Below are 24,452 nucleotides of genomic sequence, written 5' to 3' on the forward strand. Positions count from 1 at the left end.
ATTGAGTAGGGGGGTAAATCTTACTTTAGGAAGATCACTTTGGTATGTGAGTGGATAATGGACCGAAATGGGCAGAGAATTGTGGCAAAGATATCGTCCGGCAGGCTGTTGGAGGTAATAGATGATGAGAACCTACACTAGGGTTATCGCTATGTGATTGGAGAGATGTTAATCAAGGTAGAAACAAAAGTTTACATATGTGGCGTAAGTGTCATTGAGGAGTAGAGGATGCCTCTGAAGTAGGAGCTCAGGTGATAGAGACAAAGGGGGATGTCATGGTGATGCCCTCAACAATAATAAGGAAAATAGAAGTGGGGGATTTAGGGAGAAAGACAATGAGTTCTGTTTTGGACATGTTGAATTTGTGATGCCTGTTGGACATCCAGTTTCAGATAATCATTTGCAAAGAGCTGATAATTTAAGCCATAGGAGGTTTTGAGATCACCAAATGAAATAGTATGGAATGAGAATTGATCCTTAGGGGACAGCCATGAACTCAGAAAATTTGGGAATGTGTAATCTAGGCAAATTCAGTGTTTTTTTAAAGTCCATGTATTCAGAAATCCAACTTGTTTTTTAATGTTATTATTTGTTTGGGGTCAATGGTAAGTGGAAATGGAGGAGTAATAAGACTACAGATTGCAATTTAAGTGTAGACATTGTCAGGAGTGTTGTGAGATTCCTTAAATTTAGAAGGAATGGATTATTCAAGTCTTCTATTTCTTCCTCTATATCTTCCTCTTTCATCTCTGCTTCATTTTTCTTCTTTCACTCCCTCATTGAATTAATTTACTATTCAGGAAACATTTATTATGTTCTTACTATGTATGTATTGTGCTACTAGGTGTATAAAAATGTTTCCTGATTTCAAAGAGTTTGCATTGCTTGAGAAATTCAAAAAGAATTTTTGGAGATAGGGAAACATTATGAACTGTGAGTATCAGGAAAAATCTCCCATAGGAATTACTTTTTCTAGTTGTTAAAGTTGAATCTTGGTGATGGATGTGAGGAGATGCAGCAATTAGGTTAGGCATTAGGTCAAGTAGGTCCAATTGCCTGTAACATAGATTATGTGAATGAGAATAAATGTGAAGTGGTTCTTGAGAGGTCAGGCTAGAGCCAGACTGAAGGTCTTTACATAACAAACTAGGAAGTTTGTATTTTATCTTAAACATAATAAGGAGTCACTGAAAATTCTTGACCATAGAAGTCATACCCTTGTTATATTAGAAGAATATTTTAGCTGTAATTTTGATGATAGATTGAAGAGGGGAGAGGCTTGAAACAAGCATCCTCTTATGGGCTTCTTGTGATATCTGGGCAAGAGGCAATGAAGGCAGTGAAGGTGGTTCCCCAGAGAGTGGAATGAAAGGAGAAGATTAGAGGGTTTTTATGGAGGTAGAATTGACAAGATCTGGCAACTGATTGGAAATGGAGGTATAGAGGGTCTTGAAAGTGAGCAGAGTCAGGGTGATTCTGAATTTGCAAATCTGAGTGATGGGAAGGATAGTAGAATCTTCAAGCAGAAATTGGGAAGTTTTGATTAGAGTTGGGTTTAGGGACACATATTGTGGGTTCTAATTTGAATATTTTGAATTTACATGTGATCTAATTAAATAATCACCTTCCTCTTCTTAGAGATTTTATGATTTCTATTGTTGACAATGGGAAAAAAAAAAGGTTTCCAACCATCTATTGGGTAGCCCTGTGATAGGTGCTGTGGGAGAGACAGAGAAGACACTCCCCGACTGTAGGAGGTCGGCTTGATAAGACCCTCAGGATTCTGTGGTGGGCTCTTCCAATCAGTCAGTGACTTCCTGGGGGGTCTCCTGTGTTCCCATTCCTTTGCTTTCTCCTCATATAACTCTTGCCCTTCTCTTTATCTTTCCCTGTACCAGCAGAGAAACTTCCTGCTCTGGAAAGACTACTTTCATATATTAACATCACCATCTAGTGGCCTTTTATAATATTGTCAGTGAATCTAACCATATTGTCAATAGCTATTTAATTGTTGACTGCCTACTGTGTGCAAGCACTAGTGGTGTTGTGGGAGATATAAAGAAGCTAAGAATATTCCTTTTCCTAAAAGAGCTTAAAGTCTATCCATCAAATGATATCCACACATTCATAGAGCTTTTGGCCCAGAGGACACACCTCCCACAGGTGCTCTGATTCTATACTGACAAGGACCCACCCTGAAGAGGGAGGTAAAGGAAGAGTCAGCCTTTTCACTGTCTCTCTGGTTCACTTTCTCTGCCCTGGAATAACTCAAGAGAAATCTCTAAAACAAATTTTAGGTTTGATTTGTATCTGTGGTCTCCTAAAATGGGTAATATGACTTCTTATAGAAAACCTGTTGTATCAGGTTTATTTTTCCACAACCAAAAATACTTAAAACATAGAAGACTCATAAGCATGCATGCATTTACAATATGAAACATAAAACAGTAACCCACTATAAACATCATATATTCCCTAAAGATAAGGACAACTTTTTGGTATTGCTAAAATAGATATTTCATTTTCATCTTGGATCAGTATTGACTGACCAACTTCCAAGGTCTAGTTCTCCTGGTCAGACGTAGCTTGGCTTTCTTAGTGCTTTCAGTTGCAGCATCTCCTAAGGGTAGGGGAGCTTCTCCTTTGAGAAATTATGCTAGTATGGGAATCACCTGCCTTTGGTCAACTGGTACCATATTCAGAAACTCTTAAAATCATGAGATAACTGCTAGGCCTGGAAATGTCCATTTTTTTTTCGTTAATGATTGTTCCTGACTTATACCCAGGGAAGGAAAAACGAAAAAGCAGAGGGCATTCAAGGACTCAAGCTTTGTTAAGCAGAAACACATTCTTGCTTGTCATTTGCTTGTAGCATTTTGTTTCTGGGTAGGAGGGGACAGAAATTCTGAACACTTGAATAACAAAGAAGGGAGAGTGGAAGGAGGAAAGAGAGAGACACATGGGGCTGGGGGGTGCTTTTTCTTCCATTTTATCTTAAAGGCCATCAAATGGGTCTTTTTACTCTGTGGTTCATCATCTTCAACACAATTCCTCATTCTCCCACCCACACCCCACTTTCCCCTGGTGACCAGTCAGGATTAGATAAGTTATCTCTGCAAGATCAAGTCCTTAAGCAAACTTAAGATGACATGGCATGCTACAACAGCCTAGCATTTGCTTCCATATAAATTATATAGATAGTAATTACTACACAAAGTAAAAGTAGAGAGCTCATTTCAAGGGAAGATTTTCATGTAAAATAATTAGAGAGGAAGCATGTAACCTAGATCTTGAAAAAGGATTAGAATTTATTGAGGTTAAGAGGAAGACTAGAAGGGCATTATTCCAAGTGAATAAACTGATTGTAATATGGAAATGGGGAAATTGTGTTACATATTTGGGGCGGTAGAAGATATCATTTTGGCTGTATCACTGTTTTTTGTAAGGTGAATATTAGAGATGAGGTTGGGACCAGAACATAAATGATCTTCAAATACAGGAGGAAGATTTTGGTTTTTACCCTGCAATTAATGGGAAGTCATTAAAGATTTCGGGGTGGGAAAGTTATCTATCATTCAAATAATCTATAAATATTCATTAAGCATTGATTATGAAAATGACCCTGTGCTTGGCGTTAGGTCTACAAAAATAAAAAATGAAACAGTTCTTTTCTCAAGCAGCATATGTCCTGTCTGCAGTTCTGCAATTCAGATAGGGTAGATAGGAGATAGAAATTGCAGTAGCTCAAATGAATTGGGAGATGTACAAATTTAGACATCTCCACTCCAAATGTTCATATGGACTGTTTAAGCCCTACCTGTGGTAAAGCCTTTCTAGGTCATATTGGTCTGATCAGCCACAGTCGCACAGACTGTACCTTGACCCCAAGATAGTGATGTCATTTTGGTCCTCTTCAAAAATGAAGGACAGCAACCATATGTTTTATCAATGGAAATAATAGGTGTGCATATATGTCTATACAAAATAAGTATAAGGTAATTTGGTGGGGACATACTCAACAGTTAAGGGTATAAGGAAAGGCCTCATGTAAGAAGTACCACTTGAGTTGAGCTTTGAAGGAACGTAGGGATTTGTAAGAGGCAGAGATAGAAAAGAGTACATCACAGGAATAAGAGACATTCTTTGCAATGACAAAGAGTCATTAAGACAAGTGTTGTTTCTGGATTAGTCTGCATTATGGATTATCTGTAGTTAGATTGAACAATTAAGAAACAGTTTTCCATAAGGTGACAAAGGCCTAATCTAGGGTAATAGTAGTAGGAATGGAAAAGAAAATTACAAAATAAAAAATTCATAGTATTTCTGATTTGTTGGATGTAAATGTCAGGGAAAAACAGTCAATGGTGGTTCTAAGGCTTTGAACCTAAGATACTAACAGAAATAAGAAAGTGAGCAGAGAGAAATAATTTTAGGGTAAGATTTAGTTTTAGACAGTTTTGAGTATCTTTAGGGTATTTAAAGCTATATTGCTTCATATACCTTGGTGCTGCTACCGTGGACCCAAAGAAATTAAGCTCTAGGAAAGAAGTTCCCTATCTTTGCTGTAAATTGTAATGATGTACCTTAAAAAGTAATTAGCATGCAGTGTATCAATGAGTATATTTTTAGATGTTTAAGCAGATCTCCAGTGGAGAAAGTAGCCATACAGATCAGATCACAGAAGATTGAAACACCTCAATGCCTTCTTCTTTTTTTTTTTCTTCTTTTTTTTTTCTATTTTTTTTATTAATTATTTTTTATTTTTAGTTTACAACACACGGTTCTACATAATTTTGAGATCCAGATTTTCTCCCCTCCCTCCCCCCTCCCTCTCCAAGACGGCATGGAATCTCATATAATTACCATGTATAACTTCTCTATGCCTTCTTCTTAATTCTTGTTCCTGTCTTTCTATAATGAGACATACATGTAAAAAGAGATTGGCATTACTTCTTTGCTAAATAGAAAATGACATAGAATCAAGTAAAGTTGAACTACTCAGAGGAGAATGTAGATTGCAAAAAGAAGAGATTTAAGCTAAAGCAGATTTAAACTAGAGGAGTAAAGAAACCAGCCTTAGGGTGCAGAAAGATCTTTCTCATTTAACCTTTACCTCCTTTTTTCACAAGTCACTATAATTCTGAATAGTGCTTCTGTCAGTTGTTTTGGGAGATTTACTTTTACTTCAAACACCTGTTTTTTGTTCTGCTAATGCAAAGAGTTGTATATGTTTTGAGAGGCTCATTTTTCATAATATAAAATTAGCAACCATTTATAAAGAATATTATATATGAACTAAAAATCATGAAGATCTTTCAATAAATATTTTAAGTCTTTTTCCTATAAAAAGATAGTGCCTATTTATTTTTTATCATTAGCAAATGGACTTTGAGAGGTTTTGTGGTTTGTTTTTAATACTGGCATTTGGTTTGCTCTGTCAGATTTGCTTGGTCTGTAGAGGGCAGAATCAGATCAGGGAATAATCTGTAGTCCAGTTAGACTATTTTTTTTTAAAAGGGAGTAGTGAGAAACAAACCTATAAAAATAAGTTTAAGCCAGATTATGAAGCACCTTGAATGCCAGACTAAGGATTTTTAAAAATATTTGGTACTTAGTGGAGGGCAGTTTACAGTTTTTATGTAGAGGAAGGATATCATTAGACTTACTCATTAGGAAGATGTGAAAGATGTATTGGAATGGCAGGCGTAGGGAGAGGAATAGGGGGCGGGGGTGGGACAGGAGGACTGAAATCAACCAGAATCTGTAATATTCCAGTCCCCACTTGTTAAACAAGTAGTCTTTTTAAGATTAGCTTAGTTCTTACAAAGATCAAATCTACAACCTGGTTCTCTTTAGTACTCTTTGCAAGTATAGTAGGAAATGATTTTGTGGTCAATATTGGAAATTTAAATTTGTGAGTCTGCAATAGAGCACTCTTTTGAAAATTAAACCAAAAAGATCCCCTTAACAAAAGCCAATACAATATTAGATTCATACATGAATACAATATGTGAAGACTAAGACTAATGCTTCCATGCACTAATGCTCAGTTGAGTGCACATATAGCTTAGATAGTAAATCTTCAAGAAACAATCTCTTTTTAACTAGGCATAATGGAAAGAGACTTGAGGCAAGTGCTGGTTTCCTTACTAGCTGCATCAGTGTAACTCAGAATAGATGGCAACAACCATGATTAAGGTACAAGCCTCTTTGAGGGGGCCATTTCTTTGTTCTGGCAAGAGGAAGATAATACAATAATACAGTTCACATGATTCCATCATTCATTAGTGGGAGTGGTCCTGCTGGGTCACTGACCTGTGTGTCCTCTGCATAATTGGGCTGGGGACCGCCCCCAAAGAGGCCACTCCAAAATTAAGAAGACTAGCTAGCTTACTTCAGACTTTCTTAGCTGAATGGAAGGCAGGGAATATGTCCTATCAAATGTGTCTTTTTTCAGAAAATAGTATTTTATTTTCTCCCAGTTGTATGTAAAAGCCATTTTTAACATTTTTTTTTTAAATTTTGAGTTCCAGATTCTCTTCCTCCCTCCTACCATCCTCTCTGAGACAGTAAATAACTTGATGTAGGTTATACATGTGCAATCATGCAAAATTTATTTCCATATTAGTCATGTTGTGAAAGAAAACAGAACCTCACACACCACCACCACCCCCCATGAAAAAAATAAAGTGAAAAATAGTATGCTTTGATTTGCATTTAGGTTCTATCAGTTCTTTCTCTGAAGGTGGATAGTATTTTTCATCATGAGTCCCTTTGGAATTGTCTTGGATCATTGTATTGCTGAGAGTAGCTCAGTCATTCATAGTTGATCATCATACAATATTGCTGATACTGTTTTCAATGTTCTCCTGGTCCTGCTCACTTGAGTTTCACTTCATTTAAGTTCGGGTTTTTCTGAAAGCATTCTGCTCATCATTTCTTGTAGCACAATAGTATTCCATCACAATCATATGCCACAACTTGTTTAGCTACTCATTCCCCAATTGATGGGCATCAAATATGTCTGAAATAAAATCCCATTTGTTTCAATGTTCTATAATTTTAATCTCTGTACTTTTTATTTTATTTAAATTGTGCAAAAGACAGTGAAGGAAGCCATAGGACAATTTGATTATTTTCAGAGACCAAAACCTTTGGGGTGTGTACATCCTTAGGGAAAAAAGGCCACGTTAGAGGCTTAAAGCACATAATTTATAGCATGTGACTGATGATTCTCTTCAGCATTTACACTACCCTGTGAGATTGTTTCCACAGCCACAGACAGTAAGACAGCACTTCTGTGATCGCTTCAAAATACGTCATACAAAATAAAGCACAACCATTGGATATCAGCATACTCTGAATGGAGTACACAGCAACTATAGAGAACTTAACCTGGAAGGACATGGTGACTGCATCAATTCTGGAGACTTTTTTTCATTTCACGTTTGTATGGCACCTTAAGTCGTTCTTCTTCTTGTTTTCCTCCTCCTCCTCCTCCTCCTGTTCCTTCTTGTTCTCTTCTTTCTCCTCCTCCTTTCGTTCTTACTTCTTCCTTCTCCTTCTCTCTCTTCCTCCTCATTTTTATAGATGAGAAATCTCAGGCGGACAGATTAAATGACTTGTTCGGGATCACACAATTAATAAGTGTCTGAGGTTGAACCTAGGTCTTCCCAACGCCAGTTTAACATGCTATGCACTGCACCACATGACTTCCTCTAAGCCTTCATCACCTTTATCTGGAGCTGCTCCCACCCTTGATCTTAACCTAATCCTTCACCTTAGATCAGACCCCACCATCTTCTTGCTCTTCTCTTGTTTCTAAGCAGTAGAATTTGGATGAAAGAATTCTTGAAATTTTCACTACAAACTTAAAACAGTCTTATATCATTGGGCTTTCATTGGTGCTTCCTATCTCTTATTGGCAGCTAGGTGGCAACATGTATAGCAGTAGCCTGAATTTTACTGAATCAGACACTTAACTGGCATTGTGATCTTGGACAAGTCACTTAATCTCTTTCAGCCTACATTTTCTCATTTGTAAAATGGGCACAATATTAGCACCTCCCTCACAGTGTTGTAGTGAGGATTAAATGAAATTACATGTAAAATTATATTCAAACTTCAAAGCACTGTAATGATCATCTCCATCTACCTCTTACCTTCCCCACTGCACCATACCTACTTCTTAGACCTGTTACATTCCTCTCCTTTTCCTCAGATTACCCAGCCCAGTGGAGGGTATGTTAGTATTTCTTGGAGTTTAGTTTTCCAGAATCCGTGGCCATGACAATCTCTTGTTCCCAGGTATTTTGCATGGCTGTAACAAATCTGAACCACATGGACTTTTATAAGCCTTTGGGCACTAAGACAATTAGGTACTGATGCACATGGGCTTTCATGCCTTTGGGCATTAAGCAAATTAGCTACTGATGTGTGGGCTCTCGTGCTTTTGTCTGCTGAGCCAATAAGGTGCCCAGTTTTACTATATATAGAGAGTGTGTTGAATGTTAAGGAAACTGGCAGCAGCAGAAGCAGCAGTGACTTGCTAGATAGCAGAAACTTGCTAAGCAGCGAGAACTTGCTTAGCAGAGAGGAGACCTCTGATAGTGAGAGAAGGAGACTTCTGATAGAGGGAGAGGAGACCTCTCATAAATCAAGAGTGAATCTGTGCTAGCAGCCCTCCGGTCGAGAGAATCTGCGAAGACTAAAGGAAAGTATAGGTTTTAGTAAGACTGGGATAGTTGTCTGTTGTTTCCCAGTTAAGATAACAAAGGAGCCAGGGGAGAAGTTTCTTTTGAACTTCTCAGAGCCAAGGCTCTGGCCAGAGTCAGAACTTGAGTGGAGTAGCCCTGCCTCAAATTATGCCCAAGGGGTGGGGGCCCTGGAAGTGTGCTATGCCCAGAGCTCAGACTGGAGTGGGCCCTCCCCATGTGAGACTGGGCAAAGATGAGCTGCCCAGGAGTTGGGGTGGTGAGGGCCAGAGATAGAAGCTGGGGGCAGGAACCCCTGGAGCCTGCTGTGCCTGGACCCAGGCAGGAACAGGGAGAGCTTGGAATGAAACAGTCCCTTCCCCCATGAGCTGCCCCTCAGGACTTGGAAGCTGAGGGAGCAATGTTAGGACTTCAACTCTGGCACATTCAAGCATTCGTGCACCTAAGAGAGCCAAGTGGGAGCCTACAACAGCAGTGTGGAGAAAAGGACACACCCCCAAGAAGACTTTTAGGACTTGGACATTCTATTTTGATTGAGGGGATTGTAACCTAGGGGTGGAGTGTGTTGAGTTCTTTGCTATGCCTGGGAATGTGCTGTGTTAGAGAAAATCCTGGCCTGGGATCCCCTGATTGTATAAACAAATATTTTGGGACACTATGTTATATACTGAATGATATGTTTGATTTAAAGCCATGTGGCCACCCTGGTAATAAGTGGTTATGTTGTTATGAATTGTGAATGCTTTAAGTTTCTTGAATAAGGTTCAGTTTCTATTTCTCTTCATGACAATACCATTTTTGTTGACATGACTGATCTTTAGAATCATCCCTGTCAATTTCCTCTCCGTTATTCCTTAAGCAATTAGTTGTCTAGTCCCTTTCAGTCTTCTTTGACAATACCTCTCACATTTGTCACTTCCTTTTCATTTTTCTTGCCTCTTTACCTAGATAGCAGCCTTCTAACTGGTCCCCTCATTTTCAATCTTTTCCAATCCATCTTTTATTTTTTTTCTGTATATATTTATTATTTTAGTTTTCAACATTGATTTCCACAAGATTTTGAGTTACAAATTTTCTCCCCATTTTCTACCCTCCCCCCCATTCCAAGATGGCATATATTCTGATTGCATTGTTCCCCAGTCAGCCCTCTCCTCTTTCACCACATCCCCCCCCCATCCCCTTTCCCCTTACTTTCTTGTAGGGCAGGATAGATTTCTATGCCCCATTCCCTATGTGTCTTGTTGCCCAGCTGTATGCAAAAAACAACTTTTAAAAATTTTTTTAAGCATCTACTTTTAAAACTTTGAGTTCCAAATTCTCTCCCCTTTTCCCTTCCCACCCACCCTCCCTAGGAAGGCAAGCAATCAACATAGATCACACATGTATCATTATGCAAAACACTTCCACAATGCTCATGTTGTGAAAGGCTAACTAAATTTCCTTCCATCCTATCCTGTCCCCCTTTATTCAGTTTTCTCCCTTGACCCAGTCCCTTTTTAAATGTGTTTGCTTTTGATTACCTCCTCCCCCCATCTGCCCTCCCTTTTTTCATCCCCCCTTTTTTATCCCCTTCCCCTTACTTTCCTGTGGAGTGAGATGCCCAATTGAGTGTGTATGCTATTCCCTCCTCAAGTTGAATCCAATGAGAGTAAGATGCGCTCATTCCCTGTCACCTACCCCCTCTTCCCTTCCACCATAACTGCTTTTTCTTGCCACTTTTATGTGAGATAATTTACCCCATTCTATCTCTCCCTTTCTCCCTCTCTCAATATATTCTTCTCTCATCCATTAAGTTTATTTCATTTTTTAAGATACCATCCATTCCTTCATATTCAGCTCATCTTGTGCCCTCTGTCTATATTTCCTTCAACTCTTCTAACACTGAAAAAGGTCTCCTGAATTACACACATCATCTTACCATGTAGGAATGTAAACATAACAGTTCAACTTTAGTAAGTCCGGTATGAATTCTCTTTCTTGTTTACCTTTTCATGCTTCTCTTAATTGTTGTATTTGAAAGTCAGATTTTCTATTCAGCTCTGCTCTTTTCACTGAGAAAGGTTGAAAGTTCTCTATTCTATTGAACGTCCGTATTTTGCCTTGGAGCATGATACTCAGTTTTTCTGGGTAGGTGATTCTTGGTTTTAATCCTAGCTCTATTGACCTCCAGAATATCATATTCCAAGTCCTTTGATCCCTTAATGTAGAAGCTGCTAGATCTTGTGTTACTCTGATTGTGTTTCCACAATATTCAAATTGTTTCTTTCTGGCTGTTTGCATTATTTTCTCCTTGACCTGGAAATTCTGGAATTTGGCGACAATATTCCTAGGAGTTTTCTTTTTGGGATCTTTTTCAGGAGGCAATTGGTGGATTCTTTCAATTTCTATTTTACCTGCTGGTTCTAGAATATCAGGGCAGTTCTCCTTGATAATTTCTTGAAAGATGATGTCTAGGCTCTTTTTTTGATCATGGCTTTCAGGTAGTCCAATAATTTTTAAATTCTCTCACCTGGATTTGTTTTCCAGGTCAGTGGTTTTTCCAGTGAGATATTTCACATTGTCTTCCATTTTTTCATTCCTTTGGTTCTGTTTTATAGTATCTTGGTTTCTCATCAAGTCACTAGCTTCCACTTGCTCCACTCTAATTTTGAAGGTAGTATTTTCTTCAGTGGTCTTTTGGATCCCTTTTCCATTTGGCTAATTCTGCCTTTCAAGGCATTCTTCTCCTCATTGGCTTTTTGGAGCTCTTTTGCCATTTGAGTTAGTCTATTTTTTAAGGTGTTATTTTCTTCAGTATTTTTTTGGGTCTCTTTTAGCAAGTCGTTGACTTGTTTTTCATGGTTTTCTTGCATCACTCTCATTTCTCTTCCCAATTTTTCCTCTACTTCTCTAACTTGCTTTTCCTAATGCTTTTTGAGCTCTTCCATGGCCTGAGACCAGTTCATGTCTTTCTTGGAGGCTTTTGATGTAGACTCTTTGACTTTGTTGACTTCTGGCTGGATGATTTGATCTTCTTTGTCAACAAAAAAGGAATCTAGAGTTTGAGTTTGAGTCTGAGTTTGAGTCTGAATTGGTTTTGGCTGCCTGTTCATGTTCCCAGCCAACTACTTGACCCTTGAGCTTTTTGTCAGGATATGACTGCTTGTAGAGTAGAGAGCACTTTGTCCCAAGCTTTAGGGTCCAAGCACTGCGGTTTTCAGAGCTACTTCTACTCCACCATCAGCCCAGGCTCTGTCACAGCAGTGCTCCTCCTCCCCCAAGAACCGCCAACCAGGACTGTAATTCAGATCCAAGCAGGGCACAGCAAGAGAACATGCCTTTGTGCCCACAAAGCGCTCCTTGCATTCCTGCTCTGATCTGCTGCTAGATTCCTTCCATCATGTGAGCCAGGGACTCAGGAAGCTGCTGACACTGGCCCTCTAGAGGCAGCCTCAGGAGCTTCCTGCTACCACCACCACTGTACGACTCCCTCCACCCCCAGAGCTGGTGGCCTGACTGCTCTGAATTGGATCCCACAGTTTCTCCCTAACCTGCTCTTTGGCGTTTGTGGGTTCAGAAGTCTGGTAACTGCCACAGCTTGCTGTTCCATGGCCCCAAGGCCTGTCCTGGCTGGTTGACTCTGGGTCTGGTCTGTCCTGGCATGGCTCACACTAGGCTGCTCTGCTCTCAGCACCGTGCAATAGACCCTTCCCAGCGACCATCTAGGCTCTCCTGGGCTGGAGATCTGTTTCCCTCTGCTATTTCGTGGGTTCCGCAGCTCTAGAATTTATTCAGAGCCATTTTTTACAGGTGTTTGGAGGGATTTGGGTGGGAGCATGAACTTAAGGCCCTGCTTTCCTGCCACCGTCTCAGCTCCACCCCCCAATCCATCTTTTATATTACTCTTAAAGATATCTTATTAATTTTAGGTCTTATCAGTTCTCTACAAAAATTTAAGAATGTTCCCCCTGCAAAACAACCAATGTAAGTGACTTCCTGCTGTCTATTTTGCCTGTTGCTTTTCATAATAGCCATTGGTTTCTGTAATCTGACTAGTGTGCTTTTCCAGTGTATTCCATATACTCAATTTTACCTGATCTCGTTCTGCCCTTTACTGCCTCTTTTCATGCTGTTGTGTGTGAATTAGAATGGTTTTCCATCTCTTTCCTCTGCCAGTTAGGAAAAAAAAAACAAAAACAAACTTCCTATGAGTCCCTACTTGAAAACATCTTCTGTAGAGTATTCCTTGATCCCTCCCATTTTGAAATAACCCTTCCCTCCCTGATTTTCTTATGATACTCTGAATTATCTATGTACGTATTCACCATCTAATCAATATTGTAGCTATTTGTTTCTCTTACTGCTTATTAGGTTTCAGCTTAATTACATCAGGGACATTTTTTTTCTAATTTTTGTAACCTCAAAGACAATGCACTGATCTTTCACATAATAGGCCTTTAATACAATACTTGAATTGAGTTGAATCTCCATTTGTGAAAATCCTGACAGTCCTTCAAAATATCCTTCAGTATCCGCCTCCTCCATGTAAACAACCTTACCTGGGCCTTTCAGACCAGAAATAATCTGTCCTCCGATGTTAATTTGTTTGCCTCCAAGAACTTCTCAAAAATTTTTATTATACTCTAGAATTTTATTTAAAAATTTAGATTTTAAGCTCCTTGAAAGTAAACTGTGATTAATTTTTGTATTACTTATAGTGGTGAACATATTGACTAGTGATTCTTTTATATGGTTAGCAGCCCATTAATAGGAATATAGGGTGAATTGGGGCTGGAAAGGATTTTAAGCCACAAAATTAATCAGAATGCTATTTCCATTAAAAAACAAGTTCACATTAATATTTTAACAAAATGCATTCCATGGTATTAGAATAAAAACTTTTTAAAAAATTGTACATAAAGCAGATTATATAGGTGTGGTGATTTCTCCTTTAGCTGAAGTGTCTTGGGTAAGTCACTGTTTAGGAGCCAAGGAAAATTGCTTTAAAATTAGAATGGTGTTCACATTTATTAATGCCAGTCTTTCCCCCTGGAGATAAATACATAGATGTGCATCCCTGTAAAAACTTAAATTTATGAAGGCTTTGCCTTCACATAAAAGGCTTGCCAAGTTTAAAGAAGAATTTTTGTTTGGTGTGTGCCATTAAAGAATTGGAAATCAAAGGGATGCCCATCAATTGGGGAATGGCTGAACAAGCTGTGGTATATGAAGGTAATGGAATACTATTGTGCCATAAGAAATGGAGATGATACGGACTTCATAACAACCTGGAAAAACATAATGCTGAGTGAGTGGAGCAGAGCCAGGAGAACATTGTACACAACCACAGATAAATGGATTCCATGAGACCAACCCTGACAGACTTCGCTCTTCTCAGCAACACAAGGTGCAAGGACAACTCCAAAGGACTCAGTGGAGATGGAGAATGCTATCTACATCCAGAGGAAGAACTATGAAGTTTGAATGCAGATTGAGGCACACTTCTTGCTCGCCTTTTTCTCTTCTCTTTTGTTTTTGTTTTTGGGGTTTTTTTTGTTTTTTTTTTTTTGGTTCTGTTTCTTCTTTCTCATGATTCATTCCATTGGTCATAATTCTTCTCCGCAACTTGACTAGTGTATAAATTAATTCAATACGAAGTTATATGTGGTAGTTATATGAGATTCCATGCCGTCTTGGGGAGGGAGGGGGGACGGAGGGGAGAAAACCTGGAACTCAAAATTATGTAGAGCTGTCTGTTGTAAACTAAAAATAAAAAATAAATAAAAAAAATTTTAAAAAAAAGAATAAAAATAGCCTTTCTCCTCCTCCTTCCTATTCCCCCCCCCCCCCATATAGCTGATTCAGTGTAGAAGTTAAGGTCAAACATAAGGAAATCCTGCCCATATTAGACCAGTGGTTTGAAAAGCAAATTAAGTGCCCTTTGTGGTTTGTCTGTTTTTCTATTTATGCTAGTAGCTATGTTGTTTTGTGACTTCCAGCCAGGTGAGGAAATGAAGTCCTTAAAATTTTGGCTCTAGTAATAAAGTCCCATTTACCTCTATCACATTTGCTGGTTTAGGGCAGAAGAAAAGTCAGTCACCAAGGATTTTTTGAGCACTTACTAGACTGGGTACAATAGAAGCAAAAATGTAGTTCCTACCTTCAAGGAGCTAACATTCTTTTTCCCCCTTGGTAATCTTGTGTATTTTATTTTATTTTATTTTCCATCCAACCAGCATTTTTTTTTGTTTTCAACTTTTACTTTTATGAGATTTTTGAGTTCCAAATTTTACTCCCTTACCTCCCTCCTCCCCAAGATGGCAGGCAATCTGATATAGGTTATACATGTACAATCATATTAATCATATTTCCACATTAGTCATATTGTAAAAGAAGAATCAGAAAAAAGGGAAAAACTATGAGAAAGAAAAAGCAAAAAGAAGTGAAAATAGTATGCCTTGATCTACATTCAGACTCCGTAGTTCTTTCTCTGGATGTGGATTGCATTTTCCATCATGTGTCTTTTGGAATTGTCTTGGACCATTTTATTGCTGAGAAGAGCTAAGTCTATCATCATTGATCATCACACTGTGTCGTTGCTGTGTACAATGTTCTCCTGGTTCTTCTAACTTCACTCAGTATCAGTTCATGTAAGTCTTTCCAGGTTTTTCTGAAATCTTCTTGCTCATCCTCTCTCATAGAACAATAGTATTCCATTACATTCATGTACCACAACTTGGTCAGCCATTCCCCAATTGATTGGCATCCCATCAATTTCAAATTCTTGGCTACCACAAAAAAGAGTTTCTATATTTGTACATGTGGTAAGGAGATAATATTCCAATGGAGACATATGTGTAGAATTCATTCTCTGAGAAATACTTTAGTTAAGAGCTAAAAAGCCCAAGATTAAACTATCATTTCTAAAAGTCTAATTGTTTTTCCTTTGTAGCATTTTCCTAAATTTTCATTTTATTATTTTTATAGTAAATAACCCTTTGTTTAAATTATTATTCATTATAGTTTTTGGTATTTTCCATGTAGATATAAAAAAATCCTTAAGAATATAACATTGCTTTTTGCTCATGTTTTCAAAGTTTGCCCTTCCAAGAATAAGTGATTAGAAATCCTTAGGGTAGAAGTGGAGAGAGTACTTTGGTGATGATTCCTTCTATTTTGAGTTTCCTAATTTTTTTTTCCTTTTGTGAATTTATTTAGAGAATTAAATTGAGATAAAAATGTCATAATCAAAGAGCAGCAAGAATGATTTTGAAAGCTGCCTGATTTTTATTTCCTATTATTCTTTGTGTAGACATTTTGGAAAACAGCTATTTGAGTAACTTAATAGGTAATAAATACTGAAAAACACTTCATAAATCACAGTAAAACAAGATATTTTTAGGAAGACATGTAACAGATGAGGTCACCTTGTAGACACCATGTCATTTACTGAATTTAAGCTCATATTTTCCCCTAAAAGTAATAGACAAACTCATTAGATTCAATGAAAAACAGTAAGAAAATGAAGCATCTGGCATCCAACTGCCTGTTTCTGACAAGGTTAAGATCACTTAGGCTAGTAATGTTCCTGTTTTGTATACTGACATGGCCTATTGCAACAGAAACTGATGAGAACTGTTGAAAATTTACAAGCCTACTGTCATTGTAATAACATGCACAGATGTGATCAGTTATACTGTTGCTGCTGTTCATGCTTAACTTCCCATTTAAATGAACTGGGTTAAACACTAAAGGTTCTTTAGTACTAAAAATGAGTAGTATGAAATACAAAAAGGTTAAAGAAACAGGCTTTTAATTGACAGCAAAATTGGAAGCACATCCTTTAATATTAATTCCAAATTCTGTAAAAACAGTAATAAAAATTAATGTTTTAATATAGGTTTGAAAACTAGTAATAATTTTTCATAGCTCTTTACATTCTAAAATACTTCATTAGTTTGTTCTGATTAAAATCAATCTACAAATATATGTTTTTGTTTTAATATGAATGCATTTTCCTTGAAATACTATTAGTTCTAATTATTTTCCTGACTTGATTTTTTTTTTGTTAAATTAAGGTACTACACAATTTATATTTATGTAAGCATGTATTTTAAAAATAGATTTGCAGCGATACCTCTCATTTAGAATTTATTTTTTGTTTACTATTACTAAAGGTTTTTGCATTGTACATTTTATCTGCAAGGAATTGCATTTATGCATATCAGTCAATCAGTCATCATTTATTAAGCATTCTCAGGCACTTTACCAAGCACTGGGGATACAAAGAGAGGCAAAAGACAGTCACTACATTTATGGAACTCACAGTCTAGTGCGGAAGACAACAAACAAATATACAAGCAAAGACAGGGAAAATAGGAAATAATAGAGGGAAGACACTAGCATTGAGAGGTTGGAATATATAGGTACAGAGTATATATTAGATTTAACATTTTAATTTAGGGTTAGCTGTACTTCAGTTGCTGTCCAAGAAGGTAAAGGATATCATCTTTGGCCTGTAAAAAGATCTTTTCCCAATACGTATAGAAGCATCAAACATTTCTGAGTGTCTTTATTTTCCCCCCATTTGTCTGATGTAACTTAAAATTCTGTTGACTATAGTCACGTGTTTCACGTAGCTCTCTTACTTTAAAAACATACTATAAATAATCACAGATGCTTAGCTACCCTGCTAAAGTAAAGCTAAGTCTCTAAACTAAGTCCATAAATCAGCCAAATTCAGAGTAAAGGCTAGTGTGGACCATATGCTCTCTAGTAATTGAGAGAGAGAGAGAGAGAGAATGAGAACAAATACTTAATTTTACCTGACTTGATTTGTGGACTTGTTATAGTTTCAACAGTCTAGTTTATGTATATGTGAGACAAAAACTCTAAGGAAAATAATGAAAGGATGTAGATATAAATAGATTTTTTTTCATGACATTATCAGCTAACATATTATACTTCAAAATTCTCAAAAAGTTGACTTGGAGACTCAGATAAATTTCAATTTCATCGTCTTTTTAAAAAATTTATCTTACCAGGCAATATATATTTGCTTGAAAAGATGTTCTCATTGCATTTTGTGTATTAATGTACAATCCACTCTTATTTTTACTTATATTTAGATTATGCTTATTTGAAAATTTTAATCAAATTAGTTTTAGTTGATAGATATTTCTAGTAGTTGGGGCCAAACGTTATAACATGAGCTCCTAGAAATGACTGTGGTTTCTTTTAAGCACTGACAACTGTAATTTTCTTACCTCCCCTTTTTGAATGGAGTAAAGGAACCAATCAGAGAAGATTGTGGGCATGTAGTGTTCCAGAGCTGATAGAATAGCCATTTATCAGGATTTCTAACTTCATGTGATATTCCCAAACATCCTGGCTATTTGAGTGGTTCAGTGGCATGGTCTTGTGGGAAGTTAATTTCTTTGAGGACTCATAGGATTCTGATTTGAGGCTTTGCCTGATGCTATCCACCCCTCCTTCCACTTCCCCAAGTACATCTTTGAACCTCAATTTCTCCACTTGTAAAATGAGGTAATCATTCTTGCCCTGCCTGCATTATAGAGTGGTTGTGAGGAAAATGTTTTATAAACAGAATATATATGCAATTGTGAGGAGCTATTAATACTTTTATTTTTATGATTTCTATAGTGTAAAAATTACACAAGTGAGAATGAAAAAGTCTTTTCCCATGTCTAAGGTTTAGTCACTGGATGCGGATGCTATTTATTGTTCATTGTGTCCACTGTAAACTGGATCTGGTGAGATAAGTCAAGAGCCTCAACTGAAAGGCATGGATAGAGGGAAGTATGAAAATTCTTCTTGATTTCATTTCTAATAACAAGGACTATAGGCAATATTTTTTTGTCCTAGAGAAGGAAATATTGGCCATTTCGAAGTTTTTTTTTTCATATTTTAGTTTCTTAATACATGATTTTTTAGTTACAGCCTTTGATGCTCTTTTATCAGCGAGTATGTCATTTGGAATGTTGCTGGGGTTTTTGTTGTTGCTTTATGAAGAGTGCTTATAAAGAAATGAAAAATAGTAGATAAATGCATGGAACTTATAGCTGAATATCAGCAAGGAAGTTTTTAAGCTGCTTTTTCTTGATCTGAATAATATAGAGTGTTTTCTCATGTGATCGTCATAATATTGTAATAAGACACAAACCGAGAATATATGTAAAAAGGTAGGATTTTTAAAAGTTATGATGATGCTGCAATTTTTTTTATCCTCTTGTCACCATCACTAGAGCCATTTCAGTGCCTGTATCCCTTTATATAAGAAGTTCTTAACCTTTTTAGTCTTATGTATCCCTTCTTCATCTGGCAAAACCTATGGAAGCCTTTTCAGAATAATTTTTTTTTTTTAGTGCATAAAATCCAAACAATTGCAGAAGAAAATAATTATATTGAAATAAATATCAAAATATTTCAAAAAGACAAACAAGTTCATGGACTCCAGGTTAAGAACACCTGCTTTAGGGTATTGCTTATCCAGCATTGATATAGTATTTAAAATGCTATACTATTGTGGGTCTAAATATTTTGTTTGCTGCCTCACACATAGAAGTTTTTTTTTAGTATTTTGGCATGCATGAATGATAGTATTATATGAATTGATTTGGTGTAAAATTATACAGATTCATACATAATTAGAGACTAAGTGAAATCAATTAAAATAAAAGAGTAAATAAAATAAATTTAATTCTTTCTCTCCTTTTAATCCCTTTTTAATTAGATTGTTTTTGTTGTGGTAACTCATTTTGGCTACACATAGACTTTGTTGTCGTGACTGAGCAGAAGCGTTGAAGTGACCTTTTTGAAAGCTAAACAATGTCCCTTCTCTCTCCCTCAATAACTTAATTATCACTTTCCGTAAAGTTACCCTAATTTATTCCTTAAAATGCCCTGCAATACTGGAATCACTGTTTTCTGCTTGAGTGAAGAGGGGAATAGGCAGCATAGCAGAGATTGTGGCAGCAATAGTAGCAAATATATACCATACATAAACATTGCTGTTCCACTAATCATTCTCGTTTTTATTTTCACTGCATGCCTAATTCTTTAAACTGATTCTCTAACTATGCTTCTTTGCTAGCAAGAGAGAAAAAGAGATGAATCATTGCTACTGCCATCCTCTCTTCCTTTCAGAATTCTGGTGTTGTCACTGCTGCTTCTTTCTCTCAACTTCTCTTGTTTCTCTTTATTTCTTTGTGTTTGCTAGTATCATATCCTCATAAAATTGTTTGATTCTCTCCCTCACTACCCAAAGCCCTAAACTTTATGATTTAGAAATCTAGATTTCTATCAAAATGTGTTCACTCATGATTCTAACACTTTTTGGCTTGGTGATGGAATTGAGGTGGGAGTACTGTAATACCTATCACCAAAATTATGTACCTGTTGGTTTTACACTTAGATTCTTTACTATCAATCAATCCATGGTTTTTGACAATAAAAGATATATTAAATTGTTTTATATAATAGTTACTTTATCTATTAAAGAAACTAAAGCTATTTATGGGACAAATTACAAGAATTCTTTTGTTTTTAGCAGATTGTGGCCAAATTTCATGTTTTTTTATCTTTATTATGAACTGTAATTATTGCAATAGTCCAGGTAAGTGATGATGAAGTTCTAAAGGTAAGCTGTGGCTATATGAGTGGAAAGAAAGGGAATATATGTGAAGTTACAAATGACAAGATTTGTCAATGGAATGGATGCGTGTGATGACTGAGGAGTGGAGTATGACACCAAGGTTGTCGGCTTGAGTGACTGGGAGTATGGTGCTACCCTAGAGAGTAATAGGGAGTTTCAGAAGTAGGGAGGCTTTTCAGGGAAAGATAATGAGTTCTGTTTTGGACATGTTGAGTCTGAGATACCTACATGACATTCAGTTTCAGGTGTTCAAGAAGAGTTTGAAAATACATAGTCTCAACCAAAAGACTCTAGCTGAATATATAGCTCTTTGAATTCTTTGCATATAGATGATAATTGAAACCATGGTAGCTGATGACATCACCAAGTTAAGGTAGTACAAACTGAAAAGAGGAGTCCAAGGACAAATACTTGGGCTTTATAAATTTGAAAATATTATCTGTGTCTTTTTTGAAATTGTTGATGAAAATATTTAAATAGCACAGAGCTAAGCACAGGTGTCTAGGGTACGCCACTGGAAATCCCCTGACAAATTGACCTGCAGTCTTTAACAGTTTCTTTTTGACTTTGACTGTCCAATTAGTTTGATTTATAATTGCCTAATTCATAGCCAGTTTGGGTGGAGTGTTGAATGTGTGAAGGAGGGGATAATGTGTAATAAATCTAGAAAGGTAGATTGAAAAAGATAAGAGATAGTAGATGATAGCTTAAGAGTATGACAGGATTGAACAAATTTTGTTTTAAAAAAAAAAGACTTTTTAAAAGACAGGGCAGGCCTGGTCATGTTTATGGTCCATAGGAAAGGACATAGTTCATAAGTAGCAATTAGAGATAAGAAAGAAGATTGAAGGGGACAACTTCTCAGAGAGCTTTGGAGGCGAGAGGAAGGACACAAATAGAGGATTAATATTTGGCAGTAGGAAGTTTACCTCTTCGTTGGAGAAGGGAGCAAAGGAAAACATAACAGGAGATTATGTTGAGTAGTTTTGAGATGTGTAGTAGGGAAGAAGAAGGAGCTAAAATTGAATAGTCTCTCTTTTCAGTTAGGTAGGAAGCAAGACTCAGCTAAGAGAGCACTAGACTCCTTCAGATTCCCAGTCCCCACTTTTTCAGCTTCATTTTATGTGTTGGCTTCTCCCCCTATTAGCTTGTGAACTCTTGAAGGCAGAACTATGTTACGCCTTTCTTTATATCCCTAGAGCTTAGTACAGTGCCTAGCAAGTAGTAGGTGGTTATTAAATATTTATTGACTGAGAGACTCTTAAAATGAGAGATGAGTGTCTGTATACCCATTACAGAGAACGTAATAGAGCACTTTTTATAGAAGTATAATGAGCAAAATGAGTGCTCAAATCTTCTTAGTAAACATAAATTTTAAAAAGTTAAGAATCCCTTACTTAGAGCCTTGGATTTCGTGTCAGAGGTCCTGGAATCCTGGCACTAGCATTACCCGTGTGACTGTGGACAAGCCATTTAACCTCTCCATTTCTCAGTTACCTCATCTTTGAAATTATGGGATTAGATTAGAAGATCTTAAGGGTTCCTTCCAACTTTAAATCTATAATCTAATTCATCAGAATTATCCATTACATATATTTCCATATGCTTACCTATGGGTTCTCTGCCTAAAGGAATATAAATTTTGATTGCTGAAATCTCACAAGATATTTTGGGCTGGATTTCCTTTTTAAGGACCATGTCTTAAAACCAATTTACTTGGCTTTCATTGATTGGCCAATGATAGGTCCCAGCCCAAGGCTTTCTTGGTCATTGTTTCGGTTCTGATTGCTCAGAGTGAATGTAAATAGCAGTTGTTTTTGTTCTGGCCAGAAACCCTGAGGGTCTTCCCCTACCAGATTGATTTTTTTTGGGGTGGGGAGGCCATTCTTTGCCTCATTTCTTACCTGTCCGTAATCTCTGAATGGGCATTCCCTAAGACAGACTGAGACCTGGGAATGACTGTAGCTTAAAAAGGCCAAGGTCTCTAACATCTTACTGCATATATCAAAATTAAGTGAAAATGGTTACATGATTTAGATATAAAGGGTGATGCTATAAGTAAATTAGGAGAGCAAGGAATAGTTTACGCCAGATCTATAGAGAATGGAAGAATTTATGACCAAACAAAATTGAGAACATTATGAAATGCAAAATAGATAATTTTGATTACATTAAATTGAGAAGTTTTTGCATGAACAAAGCCATTGTGACCAAGATTAGAAGGGTTGCAGTAAGCTGGGAAACATTTTTTACAGCCAATATCTCTGATAAAGGCCTCATTTCTAAGACATATAGAAAACTGAGTCAAATTTATAAGAATACAAGTCATTCCTCAATTGATAAATGGCCAGAGGATATGAACAGGAAGTTTTCAGATGAAGAAATTATACTACCTATAGTCATGACAAAATGCTCTAAATTACTATTGATTAGAGAAGTGCAAATCAAAACAACTCTGAGGTACCACATCACACTTGTCATATTGACTAATCTGACAAAACAAGAAAGTGGCAAGTGTTGGAGAAGATGTTGGAAAATTGGAATACTAATGCATTGTTGGTGGAGTTTTGAACTGATCCAGCCTTTCTGGAGAGCAATTTGGAATTATGCCCAAAGGGCTGTAAAACTGCATACGCTTTGATTCAACACTTGGATCCAGACCACTTCTAGGTCTGTATCCCACCGAGAGCATAAAAATGAGAAAAAGACCTGCATGTACAAATATATTTATAGCAGCTCCTTTTATGGTGGCCAAGAATTGGAAATTGAGGGGATGCCCGTCAGTTTGGGAATGCCTGAAAAAGTGGTATATGAATGTAATGGAATACTGTTGTTCCATAACAATGAACAAGTGGACTTCAGAAAAACCTGGAAAGACTTACATGAATTGATGATGAGTGAAGTGAGTAGAACCAGGAGAACATTGTGCATAGTAATAGTAACATTGTGTGATAACTAGGTTTGATAGACTTACTTCTTCTCAGCAGTGCAATGATCTAAGACAGTTTCAAAAGACTCATGATGGAAAATGTTCTCCACCTCTAGAGAAAGAACTATGGAGTCTGAATGCAGATTGAAGCATTCTATTTTCTCTCTCTCTCTCTCTCTGTTTCTCTCTTTTTTTTGTTATTTCGTCCTTCTCGTGGTTTTTTCCTTTGGTTCTAATTCTTCTTTACAACATGACTATTGTGGAAATATGATTGTACATATATAACCTATATCAGATTCCACGCCATCTTGGGGATGGGGAGAGGAAAGAGGCAGAGAACATTTGGAACTAAAAATCTTATGGAAATGAATGCTAAAAATTAAAAATAAATAAATTTTTTAAAAAGGCCCAGGTCTCCCACTACATCCTGGGCCATCTCCAATCATCCTGATCTGTATCTTGCCACTGGACCCAGATGGCTCTAGAAGAAAAAGTGAGGCTGGTGACTTTGTACAGCCCTGCCTCACTTAAATCCAATTTACTTGCAAGTCATGACATCCCCTTCCTCATGTCATTTGTCCTCTTAGATAATGAAGGACAAACAACAACAACAACTAATTTTTAGACTCACATTTCTCATTCCACTGACCTTGTTCTAATCTAATCAAAACATTTTTTTAAACTTATAAATGTAAGCTTATTGTTATATAGGTTTTAATATCTTGATCAGACACCTTTATTGCATTTGAATGTTTTGGTTGTTTCTCTCACAAAGAAATTATAACTTGATAGATTTTTAGAAAATTAATAGCCAAATATCTAAAATTCAGTTGTAACTGTGATAGCAAAATTACTGAAAATCAAAGAAAACACTAATATATTAATTTCTGAAAAGCTGCTATGAAAAAGTATTATAAATGATATTTCTTAATGCTTTTAAAAGTATCAATTTTCTTGCCCAGGTGATGCGCTAAATAGATATTTCCTATATAATTATTGTGCATAATATTTCTATATCTTTTAACAATTTTGTAGGCATATATTATTATTTGCTACTTACTGCATTTTTTAATTCTTACAGTCTTTATTTCATTGTTATATTCTAATCACTGACCTCCTGGAAAATGTTTAACAATTGACTCTGATAGGGAGAAAA

At 36.7% G+C, this 24,452-nt stretch overlaps 1 protein-coding gene across 4 annotated transcripts in view; it reads left to right on the plus strand.

The window, feature by feature from the left end:
- The window catches only part of NBEA (neurobeachin), a 768,499-nt gene that overhangs the window by 260,762 nt on the left and 483,285 nt on the right, over positions 1 to 24,452 (plus strand). The gene's annotated exons all lie outside the window — the stretch shown is intronic.

The sequence above is a fragment of the Trichosurus vulpecula genome, chromosome 2 (assembly GCF_011100635.1).
Source record: "Trichosurus vulpecula isolate mTriVul1 chromosome 2, mTriVul1.pri, whole genome shotgun sequence".
Classification (NCBI taxonomy): domain Eukaryota; kingdom Metazoa; phylum Chordata; class Mammalia; order Diprotodontia; family Phalangeridae; genus Trichosurus; species Trichosurus vulpecula.